At 45.4% G+C, this 21,326-nt stretch overlaps 1 long non-coding RNA gene across 2 annotated transcripts; it reads right to left on the bottom strand.

The window, feature by feature from the left end:
- Nucleotides 1-265: 265 nt before the first annotated feature.
- Nucleotides 266-9,069, bottom strand: LOC125694787 (uncharacterized). 2 transcript variants are annotated; one of them, XR_007377718.1, is made up of 9 exons: nt 9,023-9,069; nt 8,734-8,809; nt 8,461-8,562; nt 7,988-8,339; nt 6,623-6,753; nt 6,163-6,310; nt 4,508-4,654; nt 3,119-3,373; nt 266-2,043 (listed from the first exon to the last, which is right to left on the bottom strand). It is a non-coding gene; the product is annotated as an uncharacterized LOC125694787 (long non-coding RNA). The 2 variants fall into 2 exon arrangements; XR_007377719.1 differs by lacking the exon at nt 7,988-8,339.
- Between the last annotated feature and the right edge of the window lie 12,257 nt (nt 9,070-21,326).

The following is a 21,326-nucleotide window of genomic DNA, read 5'->3' as shown; positions in this document are numbered from 1 at the left end:
TCTCAGAATGGCCACAAAGGGGCGCAAGTCTCAGACTGGCCGGGAGGAACAAAATCGCCTCCACCGGCCCTTGGTTACGGGGTTGGGTTAGCCCTGCCTAGGAACAAACAAAGCAAAGCTAACCCAACCCCCGTAAGCAAGGCAACGCTAAAGCCAATTTGGTTTACATTAATTGGATGTAAAACTAAAGCCAATTTGGTTGAAATAAGTTGAATGCAAAGCCAAAGCCAATTTGATTTGATGCAAAATGACTGCAAGGCTAAAGCCAATTTGGCTGAGATTAATTGAATGCAGACGCTGAAATCAGCGCAACTCTTCAAATGGCCACAAGGGGGCACGAGTCTCAGACTGGCCGGGAAGGAACAAAATCGCCTCCACCGGCCCTTGGTTACGGGGTTGGGTTAGCCCTGCGCTAGAACAAACAAAGCAAAGCTAACCCAACCCCGTAAGCAAGGCCAACTTAAAGCCAATTTGGTTTACATTAATCGAATGTAAAAACTAAAGCCAATTTGGTTTACATTAATCGAATGTAAAACTAAAGCCAATTTGGTTTACAATAATTGAATGTAAAGCTAAAGCCAATTTGGTTGATGCAAAATGACTGCAAGGCTAAAGCCAATTTGGTTGAGATCAATTGAATGCAGACGCTGAAATCAGCGCAACTCTTCAAATGGCCACAAGAGGGCGCGAGTCTCAGACTGGCCGGGAGGAACAAAATCGCCTCCGCCGGCCCTTGGTTACGGGGTTGGGTTAGCCCTGCGCTAGAACAAACAAAGCAAAGCTAACCCAACCCCGTAAGCAAGGCAATGCTAAAGCCAATTTGGTTTACATTAATTGGATGTAAAACTAAAGCCAACTTGGCTTACAGTAATTGAGTGTAAAACTAAAGCCAATTTGATTGAAGTCAACTGAATGTAAAACTAAAGCCAATTTGGTTGAAATAAGTTGAATGCAAAGCCAAAGCCAATTTGGTTGATGCAAAATGACTGCAAGGCTAAAGCCAATTTGGTTGAGATCAATTGAATGCAGACGCTGAAATCAGCACAGATCATCAAACGGCCACAAGGGGGCACGAGTCTCAGACTGGCCAGGAAGGAACAAAATCGCCTCCGTCGGCCCTTGGTTACGGGGTTGGGTTAGCCCTGCCTAGGAACAAACAAAGCAAAGCTAACCCAACCCCGTAAGCAAGGCAAACTTAAAGCCAATTTGGTTTACATTTAATTGGATGTAAAACTAAAGCCAATTTGGTTTACATTTAATTGGATGTAAAACTAAAGCCAATTTGGTTTACATTTAATTGGATGTAAAACTAAAGCCAATTTGGTTGAAGTAAGTTGAATGCAAAGCCAAAGCCAATTTGGTTGAGATCAATTGAATGCAGACGCTGAAATTAGCGCAATTCTTCAAATGGCCACAAGGGGGCACGAGTCTCAGACTGGCCGGGAAGGAACAAAATCGCCTCCACCGGCCCTTGGTTACGGGGTTGGGTTAGCCCTGCGCTAGAACAAACAAAGCAAAGCTAACCCAACCCCGTAAGCAAGGCCAACTTAAAGCCAATTTGGTTTACATTAATCGAATGTAAAACTAAAGCCAATTTGGTTTACATTAAGTGAATGTAAAACTAAAGCCAATTTGGTTGAAGTCAATTGAATGCAGACGCTGAAATCAGCGCAACTCTCAAAATGGCCACAAAGGGGCACGAGTCTGATAGTGGGCAGGAAGGAACGCAGATGGCATCAGAAGGAAGCGTTGATTGGCCTGGGAGCAGAAGGGCCCTCAGGAAGGGTGCGGGTGGGTTGGATCGCTGGGCTGAAGCTGATGGGATGAACTGTAATGAGACCGAGTGCTGCATCCCACACGTTGCCTGCGATGACCTTGGTGGGGACTTGTGGCAGAGTGACAGGAAGATCATGGAAAGGGAACGGAGTGGGGATTCGGGTAACGGCTCAACTGAACTGAGCTGGCGGTGACTGTGGGAGGCCAGGAAAGCCAATGGCATCGCGGGGGGAAGTCATCGACTGGAAGCATCGAAGGCATCTTCACCTGTAATACAGAGACATGCTTTAGAAGGAGGAACGCTGAGACCCAAACTGTGCTCACCGTCAGCCCACCCCCACAAAATGTGGAAGCCAAACACCGCTCCAAGAAATGGCTTCAGAGTAAGGTTAGGAGTATTTAACAGGAAAGGTGTTAGGGTTAGGTACATCAGGATTAGGGTTAGAGTGACCGTTAGGGAAGGCCAAGGCAAAGGCAGGAGCAAAAGGCAAGGAGAACAGCTGAGGGAACGCCAAAACAGAGGGCAAAGGCAAAGGGATGGGAAAGGCTTGGAGAATGCCAAAAGCCACGTCAGAGGTCAGGCCCAAGGAGAAGGCCGCAGAGAACACCAGAACAGAGACCAAAGAGATCAACGCAGAAGGCCAAAATGGAGAGCGAGGTCCGTGAGAACGCTGCAGGGAAGGCCGATGCAGAAGGTCAAGGGCAATGGCCAAAGAGAATGCGGCACTAAAGGCCAAAACCAAAGGCAAAGAGAATGCTGTAGGAGAAGACAAAACAAGAGGCCAAAGGGAATGTGGCAAAGAAGGCCGGGAGCAATGGCCAAAGAGAACATGGAAGGGGATGCCAAAACCAAAGGCCAAAGAGAACGCCGCAGGGAACGCCAGAACAGGAGGCCAAAGGGAATGTGGCAAAGATGGCCGAGAGCAATGGCCAAAGAGAACGCAGCCAGGAGCGCCAAAACTGAAGGCCAAAATAACGTTGCAGGGAATGCCAGAACGGGAGGCAAAGGGAACGTGGCAAAGAAGGCCAAGGACAAAGGCCAAGGGAATGTGGCACAGATGGTCAAAACCAAAGGCCAAAGAGAACACAGTGAAGGTGGCCAAGGGCAGATGGCCAAGAGAATGCCACAGGGAACGCCAAAACAGGAGGGCAAGAGAACGCAGTAGGGAACAGCAAGAGCAAGGAGAACACAGCAGGGAAAGGCTGGAGGTGAGGAGAACACGGAAAGAAAAGGACAGGCAGCATTCAGGGACACCATGAAGTGCAGAAATGAGCTCTGGGAACCCTACCTTGTGTCTCAGTAAGTAATGAGTAAACACTGGTGGGTGAGCATTGCCCTTACCTGCTGGGCAGAGAATTACCAGGCAGCAAAGTGGGGTTCCGGGGCGTTCCAGGAAATGCAGATTCCGGTTCCTGCTGCTGCCATGAAGAGCCGCGCATCTCCATGCTGTCCTTACAGCGCTCAGGAAAGGGAACAGAGCAGGGATTCAGGTAAAAGCTGGACTGAACCGAGCTGGCGGTGAGTGTGGGAGGACTGGAAAGATGATGGCATTGCAGGGGGGAAGCCATCAACTGGAAGCATCAAAGGCATCTTCACCTGTAATACAGAGACACGCTTTAGAAGGAGGAACGCTGAGACACAAACGATGCTCAGTCAGCCCACCCACAAAACATGGAAGCCAAACACGGCTCCAAGAAATGGCTTCAGAGTAAGGTTAGGAGTATTTAACAGGGAAGCTGTGGAGTTTTTGTTAGTATTACACAGAAGGTTACAGATGGGTTCAGTGCCCAATTGAAAGCACTATGGAAGGTGCAGGGTTAATTTGCACAGGTATCTATACAGTCATGGCTGCAATTCACACTTCATTTGGGGTTCAGAGCTTAGGGTTGGGGAGAAAGTATTGAGGTTAGGGTTATTAGGATCGTGCTCAGAGTGAGCGATAGGGAAGGCCAAGGCAAAGGTAAGAGCAAAAGGCAAGGAGAACAGCTGAGGGAATGCCAAAACGGAGGGCAAAGGCATGGACGACACCCAAGGGAAGGCAACGCCAAAGGCAAAGGGAAGGCAAAGGCAGGGAGAGCACTGAAGAGAAAGCCTTGTCACAGGCCAGGCCTGAGGAGAAGGCTGCAGAGAACGCCAAAACAGAGACAAAAGAAAACAAATCAGGGAAGGCCAAAATGGAGGGCAAGGTCCATGAGAACGCTGCATGGAAGGCCAACGCAGAAGGCCAAGGGCAATGGCCAAAGAGAACATGGAAGGGAACGCCAAAACCAAAGGCCAAAGAAAACGCCGTAAGGGATGCCAAAACAAGAGGCCAAAGGGAATGTGGCAATGAAGGCTGAGGGCAATGGCCGAAGAGAACGCAGCCAGGAGCGCCAAAACTGAAGGCCAAAGAGAATGTTGTAGGGAATGCCAGAACAGAAGGCAAAGGGAACGCGGCAAAGAAGGCCAAGGACAAAGGCCAAGGGAATGTGGCACAGATGGCCAGAACCAAAGGCCAAAGAGAACACAGCGAAGGTGGCCAAGGGCAAATGGCCAAGAGAATGCCACAGGGAACGCCAAAACAGGAGGGCAAGAGAACGCAGTAGGGAAAGGCTGGAGGTGAGGAGAACACGGAAAGAAAAGGACAGGCAGCATTCAGGACACCATGAAGTGCAGAAATGAGCTCTGGGAACCCTACCTTGTGTCTCAGTAAGTAATGAGTAAACATTGGTGGGTGAGCACTGCCCTTACCTGCTGGGCAGACAATTACCGGCCAGCAAAGCAAGGTTCCGGGGCGTTCCAGGAAATGCAGATTTCAGTTTCTGCTGCTGCCGTGAAGAGCCGCGCATCTCTGTGCTGTCCTTAAAGTGCTCAGGAGCAACGCAGCTCTGCTGCCACCTGTGGGACACAACGCAGTAATGAAGGCGCTGCCCCGCATGTGTGGGGCTGCACCCTGAGCACGTTGCTGTAATGATGACACAAGGGTTGTAATTAATTATAATTATAATTAACATTAGGGATATAATTAATGTTATTCATAGGGTTGAAGTTACAGTTGGTCTAACATCAGTATTCTGCACTACAATCACAATTAAGGTTATTTGACAAAAAACATGAGGCATTATTTTTAAGGCAGCATTCAGGTTAAGAGACATTTTCAACACTGCGTTAAGGGTTTGGTTTACAGATACGCTGCAGGTTAACACAATTATCGTTAGAACTCCCATTCAGCTACGGGTTCAGGTCAAGGTTAACTTTAATGTTGCCTCCCAGCTAATCCCAGAGTGCCGAAGGCAAGCAGAACTCCCAGGGCAGGCAAAGGGAAGGAGAACTCTCATGGAAAACCAAGGTAAATGCAAAGAAAACAGCCAAGCTAAGGCAAGGGCAAAAGCAAAGAGAGCACCAATGGAAAGCCAAGGTGAGGGCAAGGAGAACGCAACAGGAAAGGTCAGAATACAGCCAAAGAGAACACAGCAGGAAAGGCCAAGGGCAAAGGCCAAGAGAATGCAGCACAAAATGCCAAAACAAAAGGACAAGGGAACACAACATGGAATGCCCAGGCAAGGGCTAAGAAAACATGGCAGGAAAAGCCAAAATAGGAGGCCAAAAGGAACGCGGCAAAGAAGGCCAATGCAGAATGTGGCTGGAACAGCAAGTTAGGAGGTCAAAGAGAACACTGCAGGGAATGCCCAGGCAAGGGCCAAGACAATGTGGCAGGAAATGCCAAAACAGGAGGCCAAAGAGAATGCTGCCGGGAACGCCAAAACTGAATGCTGAAGAGGATGTGGCAACAGAAAGCCAAGGGCAATGGCCAAGAGATGTGGCATAGAACACAAAAACAGGAGGGCAAGGGCCAAGAGAACGTGGAAGGAAATGCCCAGGATGATGGCCAAGAGAACACGGCAAGAAACGCCAAAACAGGAGGGCAGGAGAACGCAGCAGGGAACACCAAAACTGAATGCCGAAGTGAATGTGGCAAAGAAAGCCAAGGGCAATGGCCAAGAGAACCCAGCATGGAACACAAAAACAGGAGGGCAAGAGAATGCCCAGCCAATGGCAACGGCTAAGAGAACATGGAAGGAAATACCAAAACAGGAGGGCGAGAGAACGCAGTACAGAACGCCAAAACTGAACGCTGAAGTGAATACAGCAAAGAAAGCCAAGGGCAACGGCCAAATGAACGTGGCATGGAACACAAAAACAGGAGGGCAAGACAATGCAGTAGGGAACAGCAAGGGCAAAGGGAAGGAAAACACTGCAGTGAAAGGCCAGAGACAAAGAGAACATAGAAAGAAAAGGACAGGCAACATCCAGGGCACCATAAAGTGCAATGAAGAGCTCTGGGAGCACCGTGTTGTGCCGTGCTATGGAGTGGGTAAACACTGATGGGTGAGCATTGCCCTTACCTGCTGGGCAGACAATTACCAGCCAGCAAAGCGAGGCTCTGGGGCATTCCAGGAAATGCAGATTCCGGTTCCTTGCTGTTCCCATGAAGAGCCACGCATCTCCATGCAGTCGTTACGGCACTTGGGAGCGCTGCAACTCCGCAGCCACCTGTGGGACACAAAACAGTAATGAAGGCACTGCCCTACAGATGTGCCTCTTTCACAAACCTGCACTCCTTTCCCTGATCAATGTGGCTGCACTCTGTGCATGATGCTGCTTACCAGCAGCACTGCAGCTGGGAACAACAGACAAGGAGAAGGCTCAGGTACCCAACAATATCCATCTTCCATCTTCTCTGATAACTGCTCATTATACACTGCTCTCACCTTCGGTTTGGTAGGTGGGGATTCAGGAAGCAATGCCGGTCCCACAGACCCCTCCCTATCCCACACTGTGATGGGAGATCAGGATCTGGACCACCTGAGAACCTGACATCCAGGAGTCTTTGGGTCCTGATGAGACGAGTCCCAGAGCCCTGAGGGAATTCACCGCTGCAGTCACCGAGCCACTCTCAGTGGTATTTGAGAAGTCGAGGCAGTCAGGTGAAGTCCCTGGTGAGCAGAAAAAAGGCAACAGCACAGCTGTTACTGCAGATATAAAGTGTGACCCTGGGAACCACCAACGTGTCAGTCTCACCTCTGTGCTGCAAAAAATCGAGGAGCAGATCCTCCTGGAAGTGACTCTGAAGCACACGTTCCAGTGCGTCACCACCCTCTGTGTGAAAAGCTTCCTCCTAATAACCAACCTAAACCTCCCCTGTCTCAGTTTAAAACCATTCCCCCTTGTCCTATCACGATCCACCCTCGTAAACAGCCGTTCCCCTTCCTGCTGTTCCCCCTTCAAGTACTGTGAGGCTGCAATGAGGTCCCCCCCAAGCCTTCTCTTCTCCAGGCTGAACAACCCCACTTCCCTCAACCTTTCCTTGTAGGAGAGCTGCTCCAACCGTCTGCTCATCTCAGTGCCTCCTCTGGACCTGCTCCATGAGCTCCACGTCCTTCCTGTGCTGGGGGCCCCAGGCCTGGATGCAGCACTGCAGATGGGGCCTCACAAGAGCCGAGCAGATGGGGACGATCACCTCCCTCTCCCTGCTGGCCGCTCTTCTTTAATGCAGCCCAGAACACAGCTGGCCTTCCAGGCTGCAGGCGCACTCTGCTGGCTGATGTCCACTCATGGATCCCAGCTCATCCACCGCGATCCACAAGTCCTTCTCTGTGGGGCTGCTCTCAAGGTGTTCTTTGCTGAGTTTGTACAAACACCTGGGATTGCCCCTTCATCAGTGACATTGACAGTGGGGTTGAGTGCACCCTAATGACACTGAGCTGTGGGGTGCAGTGACACAGCAGAGGGACCACGCCATCCAGAGGGACCTCAACAGGCTGAGTAGTGGCACTCAGCGATGTACCTTCCAGCCCAGAAAGCCAACCGTACGCTGGGCTCCATCCAAAGATGTGTGGTCAGCAGGCGAAGGGAGCTGGTCCTGCCCCTCTGCTCTGCGCTGTGAGGCCTCACCTGGAGGTGCTGTGTCTGGATGTGGATGTCCGCAGTGCAGGACAGACGTGGAGCTGTTGGAGAACATCCAGAGAACAGCCACAAATATGAACTGAGGGATGGAACGCCTTTCCTATAAAGAGAGAGAGCTGGAGCTGTTCAGCCTGCAGAAGTGAAGGCTCCAAGGTGATCTGGTAACAGCCTTTCAACACCTGAAGGGAAGAACAAGGAAAGATTTAGCCTAGATATAAAGAAAACCTGGTACAGTGATGGTGGTGACACAGCAGAACAGGTTACCCAGACATGTGATGGATGCCCCATCCCTTCCAAGGTGAGGCTGGGTCAGCCTCTGGGCAGCCAGATCTGGCTGTGGATGTTCCTGTTCATTGTGTGGCAGTTGGACGAGATCACCACCAATGGTACCAAGTACTCTGGCTAGGATAATCCACATCCATCAGAGCCTCTCTGGGCCAGTCCCAGTATTCAGCAGAGCAGGGGCTTCACTTCATCACACTGGGGTGATACTGAGTACAGCAGTCCAGAAGAGGACAATCCTTGGCTTTCTATAAAGATGAAGATTTATTACACCTAAGGGTGCACAGAACGCCCTTAAACAACTCTGCATGGTTGGAAGCAGTGCATAACAGCCCTGAAATAAAGGAAGAATAAGTTACCCCATTCCAAAGATGAACACTCAGCCCACACTGCAGCCCTGAAATAAAGAAAAAACAAAGAAACCACTTACACCCTTCTCAAAGGCCAGAACTCACCCCTGCTCCACAGGAGACAGTCTCCAGAGATCAATGCTGCCCTTACATCTGCCAACACTTCAATGTGGTCAGGATGCCCCAAAAACAGGAAAGGTCACAGTCCTAAAACAAGAAGGAATGACTCACCCTTTCTCAAGAACCAGAGCTCATCCCACACTCCCAAGGAGACGGTCTCTAAAGACAGATACCACCTTAAAGGCTGCCAGCCCTTAAGTGGGGTCAGGATCCCCCCAACAACAAGATATTGCAACCCTAGAATAAAGAATCACTCACCCAGTTTCAAGGGTTCACCCCACGCTCTAAAGGAAGCAATCTCCAGGTGCAGTTGCTGCTCCTTCTGCTGACAGACCTTAAATGTGGTCAGGAGCCCCCAGAAAGTGAAATTACAATCCAGCAGTAACGAAGAAATCAATGACCCCATTCCAAAAACAAACAGCCCACATCCCAAAGGAAGGAGCCTCCATGCAGAGATGCTGCCCTCACAGCTTCCAGCCCTTAAAAGTAGTCAGGATCCCCCAAAAGGGAAAGACCAGAGCCCCGCAATAAAGCAGCAGTCACTCACCCCATTCCAAAGGGCAGAACTCACTCCCAATGGTCCCAAGGAGGCAGCTCCCAAGCAGAATGCTGCCCTTACTGTTCCCAGCCCTTAAATATGGGCAGGGAGGGGGTGGAGCCAAGCTCAGCCCTATCCGGTCCCACAGGAAAATTGCTTCCACCTGTGCTGGCAGGGCTGGCCACACCCCTCACCAGGTGCTCAATCACTGCTTCAGACTGTAAACAACGACAAAAAAAAGACTAATTACAAGCAGGTGATTGGATCTGCCTGTCCGGCAAGGGGAGTTTTATCAAAGGATGAGAAACAATGGCACGCATATTTTGATTGAAGTCTGTCCTCAAAAGCATTCAGTAAAATTTCTAATAGATAGGGGAGCACAAATTTCAGTACTGATACAGCGCACAGATTTCAATACTGATACAGCAAGATGCTGAAAAGCTGTGTGTGCAGCCTGGATAGCAAAGTTGAGATTACCGGTGTGATCGGAGCGAGCTCTGTTTGCCAAACTAGTGGGGACAGCTTATGGCTCTCCAGTGAGAAACGTGTCGCCTACTTTCTTTGCAACTAAAGACCATCGTGAAAACAATTCAGGATTTGACATCCTCAGTGGGTGAACCTGGCACCTGCCTGTATGGCAGTGTGTGGCCTTTTGGGTCAAGTTTCAATCCCAGACTCCAAAGAAATAGGCAGGCTGCAGCGTGTGCACTTTACGCAGCCCCTGTGCTCCCTGAAGCAGGGGTCGCTAACATACCACTGTACCCCATTTCTGCTGCAGCATGATGTGGGATTTCTGAACTCATAGCAGGTTTGGAAAAAAGACAAATCGTTTCCAGAACAGACTCCCCACATAACTCATTGTCATCTGGTTTGGAAACCAGATGGAAGGTGGTGATTAATAATCGATTATCGGTGTCTGAAAGCTTATACAGCCCCGCTAGGAGCTGCTGTCCCAAACCTTGCTTACTTGGCAAGCAAGTTGGGGTGATGCCATGGAGTGATGCTGGGATGACACTGGGGTGAAGTTGTGGACTGAGCCTGGAGAGTGACGCTGGGGGGTTATGCTGGGGTATTGCGGGTGGGGGGGGGGGGAAATCAGAGAGAGAGAGATACTCGATGGAGACACTGGGGTGACTTAGTGTGATGTTGGGGGGTGACATTGCTGGCACGACTCTGGGAGTGACATTGGGGTGACACTGGAGAGTGATTCTGAAGTGTCATTGTAGTGGCATGGGTTACGTTGGGGCTTTTTGGGGAGGAAGGGTGGGTGACATCAGGGAGTGAACACTGGGTGGTGACGTTGTTGGGGTGTTATATTGGGGACCTAACGGCCCCTGACTGAAGAATGATCCTGGAATTGAATAAGGCATTTTGGCAGTTTTAAGGGAGTTGATATTTGTGGCTGTGGCTGCAAATGTTTTGTAGAGAGAGCTGTCCCTGGTATTTGGTCTTGTTCTTGCGAAGACTTGTTTTGCAAGCCGATGTTCCAGCTGGGCTCTTGTATGGGAACTGCTGAGTCATGGCCTGAACCTCTGATTGATCACCTGAGGCGAGCCACGAGGCAGCCAGAGGAGCACAGGTGAAGGCAATTCAATTCACCTGTGCTGCCAGAAGGGGTGGAGCCAGGCTGCCCCCTCCTAGAGCTATTTAAGAGCTGGCTGCCAGGGGGGAAGGGTCTCTGCTGGAGATCTGCTCTGCTAGAGTTTTGTGAGTGAGCCCAGGATAGAGGTAAGCCTTCTATTTATTCTCTTTTGTTGTCATAGTCTGCTTTGCCTAACTGTGTTGTTTATTTTGTGATTATAGCATCCTAAAATTCTTAGATTGTAAAGCTCTGTATCATGTACTGGCTGAACGGGTACAGCATGCAAGTGGATCAAACCCTACAGACCCTGGGGAGAATGAAAGTGGGAGAAAGAGTGGAAGTGTGCTTTGAAGCAGGGGATGCCCTGCTAGTGATGTTGATCAAATCCACTGCTGGCATGTTCCTTCTCTCTCCTTTTCTGTGGCTTGCCATCTCTCAAGGGTCAGATAGTAATAGCATACTTGCTTAGGGAGATTCTGCTTCCCACTTAATGGAATCATCTAAAATTTTAGAGTGACACCTAGAGGGAGTGACACGGTGGTTATGTTGGAGTGATGTTGGGGTATCAATAAGATAGATGTTAGGGAGTAGCATGATAGGGTGACATCATTGGGAGTGATGTTGGAGTACCACAGGGATTTAACGTGAATGACTGGTTCTGGGGTGAGAGCGTTGGGGTGACACTGGGGAATGACAATGTTGGAGTAATGCTGAGGGTGGATATTGTGGTGACGGTGAGGGGTGACATTAGGAAGTGACTCCAGGATGACATTGTTGGGTTGGTACTGGTGGGTGATGTTGGGATGAAAGGGGGGTGATGTGAAGGAGTAATGCTGGGGGATTGATGCTGGAGCATCCCTGGGGGGTGACATCAGGGAGTGTTGGCGCTGATATTTGGAATGAAATAATGAGGTTTTGGGAACTCAATTTGGGGTGAATTAGCAAGGACGTGAACCTGGAGTTTGGTGTGAAATATTGATGGTTTGTGTCTGGAATATGACGTGAAATGGGCTTTGGAGCTTATTTGGATGGCAGTTTTCAGCGTAAAAAATGCTCTTTACAGTTTCCTTGCAGGAAGAGAATAAAGAAAAGTCTGCTTTCACACAGGAGGGGATATGATATACCTTTAGCTGATTCCCACAGGGGTGTACATATTCTCCTACTATTGCTCAAGCCACCTCAGTGAACTTTGACAGAGTTTCACTGCCTTAGGATGTGTATCCATGTGTAGATGATATTTAATTGCAAGCTCATACTCTGGAAAGGTGGGGGAAGTGGCAGCAGCACTAGATGACTGAGAATTTGAGATTCCACCTGCAAACTGTCAGGGGCTAAGTAAAGGAGTGAATCTTTAAGGCAGCAAAGACCAGCAAAATTGTGCAAACTTGACTGAACCAAAGCGGAGATATGGGAAACCAGTGTGAACAGAAGCAAAGCTGTGCAAAATCTTACAAAACTACGTGAACTTCATGGAGTCTCAGTGAAGACCAGTGATCCTGCAAAGTCTTCAGTGAACCAGGGCGGACTTCTGCAAAGCCCAGTGAAGATCCACAAGCCTGTACAAAAATACCGTGAATCCGCATGGACAGTACAAGGAACCCAAGTGAAAACCCACAACATCGTGCATCCTTTGCTTTATTCAGGTTTGTTATCTGGCAATGCAGCCCAGCTGGATAAGGCTCTTGTAGACTGGTAGTATTTTCTTCAGGAACACTGAAATCTGAATCAGTGGGACATCGTCCATGATCTATTATCCAACTCTTACCTTCTCCTCCCCTGGTTTCTCATTGCCTGAGCACTTCAGGTTCACAGAAGATGAAAATGAAAAGAAAAAAGGAAAAGGAAAACGGAAACGAAAAAAGGGGAATAAAAATGAAAAAAGAGAAAAGGAAAGGAGAAAAGAACGATGTAGAAAAAGAAAGAAAGAGAAATAACTAGAATTATTAAAAGGAATATTATTAGAAAAAGAAAAAAGAATTTGAAATACAATGAGGACAGGAAAAAGGCGAGGAAAAAGACAAAATAATTGGAATTAGGAAAATAAATAGAAAACGAATCGGAAATAGAACTAGAAGAAGAATTGGAAAAGGCAGAGGAAAAAGAACTGGAATTAGAAAAAGAATTACAAAAATAAAAAGGAAAAAGAAAACCAATTAGGGAAAAAATATTAGAAAAGGAAAAAAATCAAGAATTAGAAAAAGCGAAAGAATTAGAAAAAGAATTAGGAAATAAGACAAAAAGAATTAGAAAAAGAGTAAGAAACAGAAAAACAAGAAAAGGGGAGAAGAAAAAGGTGAAGAAAATATTATAAAAATAATTTGAAATAGAAAAGAAAGAAAATAATTAAATTAGAAAATGAAAAACAATTAGAAAACGAAAAAACAAGGACAAATTAGGATTAGAATGAGAACTGGAAAAAGATAAGGAACTGGAAAAAAATGGGAAATGAGAAAGAATTAGAAAAAAACATTAGAAAAGGAATTGGAAAAGGAGCTAAAAGTAGAAAGACAAAAAAAGAGGGAAAAAATAAAGGAAAATGGAAAAGTGAGAAAAAAGTCTAGAAAAAGAACTAGAAATAGAACAATGAAAAATAATAAGAAAAAAGAGAATAATTAGAAAAAATAGAAGAAGAACTAGAAAAAGAATTAGAGAGAGAAAAACAAGAATATGGAAAAGAAGATGAAAAGAAAAGGAATTGGAAAAAGAAAAGGAATTGTATAAAAAGGAATTGAGAAAAGAAAAAATGGAAAAAAATAGATGAAAAATTGGAAAGAGAACTGGAAATGGAAACAGACCTGGAAAAAGAATTGGAAAATGAAAAAGAAGAGAAAGGAAACAAAAGCACTAGAGCAAGAGAAAGAATATGAAAAGAAAAGGAATTAGAAAAAGAAAACCAATGGATAAAGAAAGACGAGAAGAATTAGAACGATAATTGGAAAAGGAAAAAACTGCAAAAAGAAAAACCTGGAAACAGAAAAAGAGCTGGAAAAAGATTGAGAAAAATAAAATGAATTAGAAAAAGGAAAAATATAAAGAAAAAATAGAAAGATAACAAGATTCACAATGAAAAGTAGAAAAATATTTAGAATCTGAAAAAAAAGAAACAATCAAAAAGAACAGAAAAAAATAGAAAATGAATTAGAAAATTAATTTAAAAAATTAGAAAAAATTGGAAAATGTAAAAGAAAAAACTGAAACAGAAAAATGAAAAAGACATGGAACAGGGAAAAGATGTGGAACAGGGAAAAGAAAAAGTACCACAATTAGAAAAAGAGTTGGAGTTAGAAAAAAATTGAAATAGAAAAAAGAAAGACTTAGACTGGGAAAAGGACCACAAAAAAAGGCTTGGAAAAAGAATTAGAAGAAGAAAAAACAACGAGCAGGAAACGAATTAGAAAAAGAATTAGAGAAATCATTAGAAAAGGAAAAAGAAAATTAGAACACAAAAAGTATTAGAAAGACCAAAATATTTTTTTTTTTTTAAAAGAAGAAGAATTAAAATTAGATTGAGAAATGGAAAAAGGAAATAAAGAGGAATTGGAAAAAGAAAAAGAATGAGAAAAAGAAAAAAATAAAAAAAGAATTAGACAAATAGTTTGAATTAGACAAAGAATTAGGAAAAAAAAAATAGAAAATGATCCAGAAAGAGAACACAAGAACTACAATTTGAAAAAGAATTGGGATTCAAAAAAGAAAAAAAAAAAAGAAATAGAAAAAGGAAAAAGACTTGCAATGAAAAGAAAAACTTGCAACAGGAAAAAGAAATAGGAAAAGAATTAGGAAAAAAAATTAGAAAAACAAAGCAGATTACTGTCTTGCTCCAATTTATAGGAGGGAGAGGAGGTTCTTTTATTATCTATTTACCCGGTGTGAGATTAAGAAACAACAGTTCAAATGTTGGTCCGACCAATTTATTACAAATCGTAATTAGGGAAATGGGGAAGGGGAGGACGGAGGCTATTACGAATTAGGGTAATGGGGAAGGGAAGGAGGGCGATAGGAAAGATAGAAAAGATAGAGAAGAAGAAGCAAGGAGTCTTTATAGGAAGCAAGAGGGAGACAGTCACCACCATGGATCTAGCGTGGTTTGTAGTTCAGTCTTTGATCTTCAGTAGTGGTGGGTCGTCAGGCATTGTTCTGTTGACGACAAGGAAAATGATGAGAACGACGGCCATGACCATGGTGATGACGGCCCCTTTTCAATAGTTTCAAAGTGGTCGAGTCAGCTGTCTTTGGAGTGACAGCTCAAATCCAATGTGGTTGAGTCAGCTCTCCTTGGAGTGGCAGCTTCTGGCTCTGGGATCTCAGCAGAAACTCCTTTGTTCCCATCTTCTGGGCCTTGCCAGCAGACAAGAGGGAACAGGGATGCCCATCTGCATCTTGTTTTTCACAGAACACAATGGTATAATTCCCCAATTTTCCCATACCAAGCTGGAGCTGTTTAGTCACAGGCCAGATCTTCTGCCAGTGAACACTCCTGAGCACTCTATTCCAGAGGCAAGCAGCTCTGGAGGAAGGGGCTTTCAAATGTTCCCAAAGTGATACCGATTGTCACACGGTTAGCACCCATCACTTGCCTCCTTAACAAATCACTGAGAGTCTTATCACAAGAAAAACCTCAGGAAGCAAGCTTTGAGCCAAAAAACAAAGGATTCTCACAATTAGAAACAGGAAAGAAGAAACAGATTTAGAAAGAGAGAAAGATTTAGAAAAGGGAATGGAAAAATAATTAATAAAGGAAAAAGAATTGGAATGGGAATTGTAATATGTTGAAGAAAATAAAATACGGAAAGGAATATGACTAAGAAAAGGAACATGAAGAAAAAGAAAAACAATTGGAAACAAACAGAATTGGAAACAGAATTATCAAAAGAAAAAGAATTAGAAAGAAATAGAAAAAATTCAAAACAAAAAAGAATTTGAAAAAGTCTTAAGAAAACAAATTAGAAAGAGAAAGAAAAGGAAATAAAAGAACAAGGAGAGAAAAGAAAAAGGTAAAAATAAAAAAACGAAGCAGAAAACTATTCGGAAAAGGAATTGGAAAAGGAATTGGAAAAAAGAAAAGCAGTAGAATTAGAAAGTGGATTAGGAAATGAAAATAAATTATAAAAAGGGGGGAAAAATCAAAGGGAACTGGAAAAGGAGAAAGACAAGAAGTTAACTCTGGATACCCCAAGTCTTACATGGCACGCACTAGAAGCCTGTTTTGCAACCTACCTCTTCTTTTTGCATCTCACTTGGTCAAAGCAGAGCAGTCACCATTTGGGCTCACTGTAGCTCCAACTAGGCGTAGATTGGCAACATGAAACACAAGAAAAATGAGAAACATTGCATAACGTCAAGAAATGATATTGAACCTAAAAAGAACAAACCCGTGTTTGGTGGGAGCGACAGAAGGCAGAGACATCACATCAGTACTTGCGAGCCCTAAAGATGGGGGAAAAGAAAGAATACCTGGTGAAAGCCATGTGAGTGCAAGAGACAACTGATGCTGAGCCCAAAGAACTTCTACAAGTGTGGGAGCAACTTCAGAGATCAACACAGCTTGCCAGACAGAGTAAGGAGTGGATATTGGCATCCATCTATGGCTGTAGTTTTCTACTATAAACACAATGAGCCTCAGTAGAGTCCTTGCACCACTTGTGAGAGCCGCAGTTTTTCCACCACCGCTCACTGGACACAAGATAAGTAGACGTCACCATCAGGTAATGATGAAGGAATCAGTTCCCCTTTCCAAGGATCAGGGCACAACCAGCGCTACAACCCGGGGAGGCTTGAAAGGCCAATGCCATCTGATAGTGGAGTCTCCAACCCTAGAAGGAAAGAAGACACCTTCACGTCTGGTACTGAACAACATGGGGCAGGGAGAAACAGAGGTAGTTCTCGATACTCCATGTCGTACACAGCACTCACTAGAAGCCTGTTTTGGAGCCTACCTCTTCATTTCACATCACACTTGGTCAACACTTAGTTGTATGCATTCGGGTCACCCAAGCTCCAACTAAATGTTGATTGGCAACATGAAAAACAAGACAAGACAAACACTGCGTAATGGTAAGAAATGATACTGAATGAAAAGCAAACAAAACCCTATTACAAAGCAAAGAACATGCCCTATTACCTTGATGCTCACTTTTTCCCCTGATTCCTCATCGCCTGAGTATTTCAGGTTCACAGACCTTCCTGATGCTTAACTGTACATGGGCATACTGGCTAAATAGAAACTGTTGCTAGCTAAATGTTTATCTATTGCTAATGGCTTACATTCTCCTCCTTAAATTTTCTATCATCACTGAGGTCCTGTCTGACCAGCATCAAAAATCAGTAGTCTTGCAACATAATGAGCCTACTGATATCATTGTCAAGGGTTTTGGATTTCTAAAGGCATTATCGTAATGTTTAGGAGCGCAATGTCTATGTTGTCTGGAACTCAAGGCTCAGAGGTATTCCAGATGGCTGGACAGATAACAGCAGCAGTCCTTGTACCCATACATTCATTACTCCATCTACCTACTGAGCAAGCACCAATGTGGAAAATTCATCTAACAGGCAAGTGAAGGAGACCCTTAGAGACTCCTGATGAAATAAAAACACTCCCAAAAAGAGCTGTTAGTACTTAGTAGTACTAAGTAGTAATTAGTAGTAGTAAACAAACAACACAAGACTGGAGCAGAGACAATGACGTAAAATACTCACGTTTTAGTTCTAATGCAGAAACAACATTCCATTCCTACATAAGTACACAAACACTGTGTAACCTCACAAAATGACTACGTTTGAGGAGCACGTTGCTCCATGACAGCATAGTTGTCTCCCTGAGGGTTAAAGGGACAGGACCACAGTGGGGCAAATCAATCAACAGCAGTTGTCCTGGGGAGTAATCATCCCAATAAGCAGCTCTTGGAGTAAGGGACCACTGGCAGTGGTTGCCCATGGTGAAAAATATTCCAGGTCCCCAATAACCCTCTGATTCCTTTTCAGTCAGCAAGATCTTACCTCCCTCTGTTAATGGCACTTTCCACACATACTGATTTCTTAAGGGTGTCACCAAAATCCTTCCTTACTTTGGCCGGCTCTGTAGCAAACAGGGAACTTTGTCAGTACGAACATCAGAATACCCACTGCCAGTCTCTTCCCATGCACGCCCAGTTTCTATCTAAAGGCAGGGAAGGATCACAGGTTTCCCAACTTGTCTTTCTGGGCTCTCACATCCTCAAGATTTTCTCTTGGAGGAAAGTCACTACCTGGGGAACTAGCATCTATGTCCCTGTCATTTACCAACTGTTCTCTAAGGGCTTGCTGAGGGAGGCCTTTTGAATGTTCTTCTTTTTCTGTCCCCTAAGATCTTCTACTTGGTACTGCAGGTATGTCACCAATTCCTGAAAGGACTTTGTAATTTGGGTTTCTACCATGTGCTGTTCATTGCGGATCTCTATGGCAGCACTAAGAGCAGCTCCTGGAACTGCACAAATGATTGATATTCCCTTTTCCTCCCCCATACAAATTTGCTTGTGGAGGGAATTTAATATGACCCATGACTCCCTCGAAGTTGGACCAATTATTCCATGCCCATTTCATCTCCACGGGGGAGAGTTTGGCACTATGCTTTTTTAAAAGACTGAGGAGCAGATTCCTGCTCTATTTTTTTTTTTTTTTTTTGTAACCATCATGCCTCAAAATGTGGAGCAATCTCTTCATGGAACAGATCCTCCTGGACAACATGCTCGGTCACATAAAGAATGAGCATGTGATCCGAGACAGCCAGCACGGCTTCACCAAAGGAAGGTCATGCCTAACTAATCTTGTGGCCTTCTATGATGGAGTGACGGCATTGGTGGACGAAGGGAAGGCGACCGATGTCATTTACCTGGACCTGAGCAAGGCCTGTGACATGGTCCCCCACCACATCCTCATCTCCAAATTGGAGGGAAGTAGATTTGATGGGTGGACGACCCGATGGATAAGCAATTGGTTGAAAGGCCGCAGACAGAGGGTGGTGGTCAATGGCTCTATGTCCAGGTGGAGGCCGGTAACAAGTGGTGTCCCCCAAGGGTCTGTCTTGGGACCGGTGCTCTTTAACATCTTTATTAATGACATCAATGAGGGAATTGAGTGCACCCTCAGCAAGTTTGCTGACGACACCAAGCTGAGTGGTGTGGTTGATACGGTGGAAGGAAGGGATGCCATTCAGAGGGACCTCGACAGGCTGGAGGGCTGGGCTCGGGTGAACCTGATGAGGTTCAACACGGCAAAGTGCAAGGTTTTGCATTTGGGCCAGAAGAACCCCAGGCACCTGTACAGGCTGGGAGGAGTGGTCCTTGAGAGCAGCTCGGCAGAGAAGGACCTGGGGGTCCTGATGGACGAGAGACTTAACATGAGCCAGCAGTGCGCTCTGGCAGCTTGAAAGGCAAATGGGATCCTGGGCTCCATCAGGAGAGGGGTGGCCAGCAGGGACAGGGAGGTGATTGTCCCTCTCTACTCGGCTCTTGTGAGGCCCCATCTGGAGTACTGTGTCCAGGTGTGGAGCCCTCAGTACAAGAAAGACATTGAGATTTTGGAAAGGGTCCAGAGGAGGGCGACTAAGATGATCAGGGGGCTGGAGCACCTCCCCTATGAGGACAGGCTGAGGGAGTTGGGCTTGTTCAGCCTGGAGAAGAGAAGGCTGCGGGGTGACCTCATTGCAGCCTATCAATACCTGAAGGGAACCTACACCCAGGAGGGGAGTAAACTCTTCAAAAGGGCTGACAACAGCAGGACTAGGGGAAATGGTTTTAAGTTGAAGGAGGGAAGATTTAGGTTGGATGTTAGGGGGAAGTTCTTTACTAGGAGAGTGGTTAGGCCCTGGAACGGGCTGCCCAGGGAGGTTGTGGATGCCCCGTCCTTGGACGTGTTTAAGGCCAGGTTGGACGGGGTCCTGGGCAACCTGATCTGAATGTGTATGTTTGGTGGCCCTGCTAGGCAGGGGGGTTGGAACTACATGATCCTTGGGGTCCCTTCCAACCCGGGTGATTCTGTGATTCTGTGATGGAAGGGTAGGGGGGGGAACATGTACCGTCAACAACTTGCTCCTTACACTCCCAAAGTGTACACGCACACTCTTCTACCAGTAAGGCAGTTGCTGATACCACCTGGACACAGCCACACGTTCAGGCCAACCCTGAGATACAGGGTCTAATACCTTGAACAACTATGAATAGGTTTTCTTTTGTCTCCCTATTTTTGTGTTAGAATGCCTAAAACAGCTCTTTCACTGACAGTTATCAAAAGGTGAAATGGTTCATTTAAGGCAGGCAGCTCTAACACAGGTGCTGTGATTAAGTCCTGTTTCAATACTTCTACTAATTCTTTTCCCTCTTTTGTCCATTTTAATATGTTGGGTTCTCCCTGTGATAGTTGGAGATACAATCTTTGTTTCTTGTACATATTCTTCTATTCACAAAATACAGAATGCAATCAAACCTAGAAACTTTTGCCGCTCCCTCTTTGTCCTGGGCAAATGAAGCTGCACAGTGCCCTGAATTCCTTCAGAACTCTCCATTTCCCTTCAGAAATCACATGCCCAAGGTATCTGACTTCTTTTTCCACATACTACAGTTCAAACAGCCCTAGCCCATATTCCCAAGAAATTCGGAGTTTTACTTAGTCTCTTACTTTAGACTCCTCTTTTCCACAACTCAGCAAATCATCTACATACTGAAACAGCTTCACCTCCTCTTCAACCTGAAACTTTTTCAAAACTTTCTCCAGCACTGAATTAGTTAAAACAAAAATAAAATATAAAATATATAATGTATATAAAATAATACATAATAATACAATATATAATATCTATAATAATATAATACATAAAATATAATAAAAATAAATTAGGCGATTCTATGTACCCTTGGGGTAAAGCAATCCACCTCTCTTGCTATTTTTGTTGCATTTTTGGATCCTCTCATTCAAGGGCAAAAAGATCTTGACTCTCTGAGTCTAAAATACAGGTCCCGAAAGCATCTTTGAGGTCTGTTACACTGAACCATTTGTGCCTGTGTGGGATTTGACTCATTAAAGTATAGGGGTTAGGAAGCAGGGGGGTCACTTGAGAACTATTTCATTCATTTCTCTTGGATCTTGTACCAGTCGATAGGTGCTATTTGCCTTCTGTAATGGCAAAACTGGAGTGTTATAGGGTGACATAGAGTCCCAGAAGACCATCTTAACCAATGTTTGTATTACAGCCTTTAGACCCATTATCCTTTCTAAAGGCATGGGGGGATAACTGTCCCTGTTTTGCAGCTTCACTCCCTCCTTGGACAGTTATTGTTAAGGAAGTAATTCCGAGTCCACCCAGTTTCCTTCCCCTGCTCGCACCTTTGGATTTATTTCTTTTTCATTAGCAGTTATTAATAGATTCATTGACACCTTTATACCTGTTTCACAAGTTTTCAACTGCAATCCTAGAGCTGTTCAGCAGCTTTCTTTGTGAAAGGCAAATTATCCTGTGCTACATACAGAACTACTGGAAACTTCCACTGCAAAAACACAACCTACCTCTCACAAGGGGGAGAGCAGTGCAGATGGTATGCAGCAGCTATGCACAGCGTGCCTTTCACTTGCTTTTCCTCTCTCCATCTTCCATTAGCAAGCAGCATCTCCAATCTTTCCTTGCTAAAAAATCACTTAGGTGAAAAAGAACTGGCAAGCTCGCTTTAAAAATTTCCTTACTATACAACTTGATGCTTTAAA

The sequence above is a fragment of the Lagopus muta genome, chromosome 6, assembly GCF_023343835.1.
Source record: "Lagopus muta isolate bLagMut1 chromosome 6, bLagMut1 primary, whole genome shotgun sequence".
NCBI classification, from domain to species: Eukaryota; Metazoa; Chordata; class Aves; order Galliformes; family Phasianidae; genus Lagopus; species Lagopus muta.
Note: the sequence above shows the minus strand (reverse complement) of the source record. Positions and strands in the feature narration are given on the sequence as shown.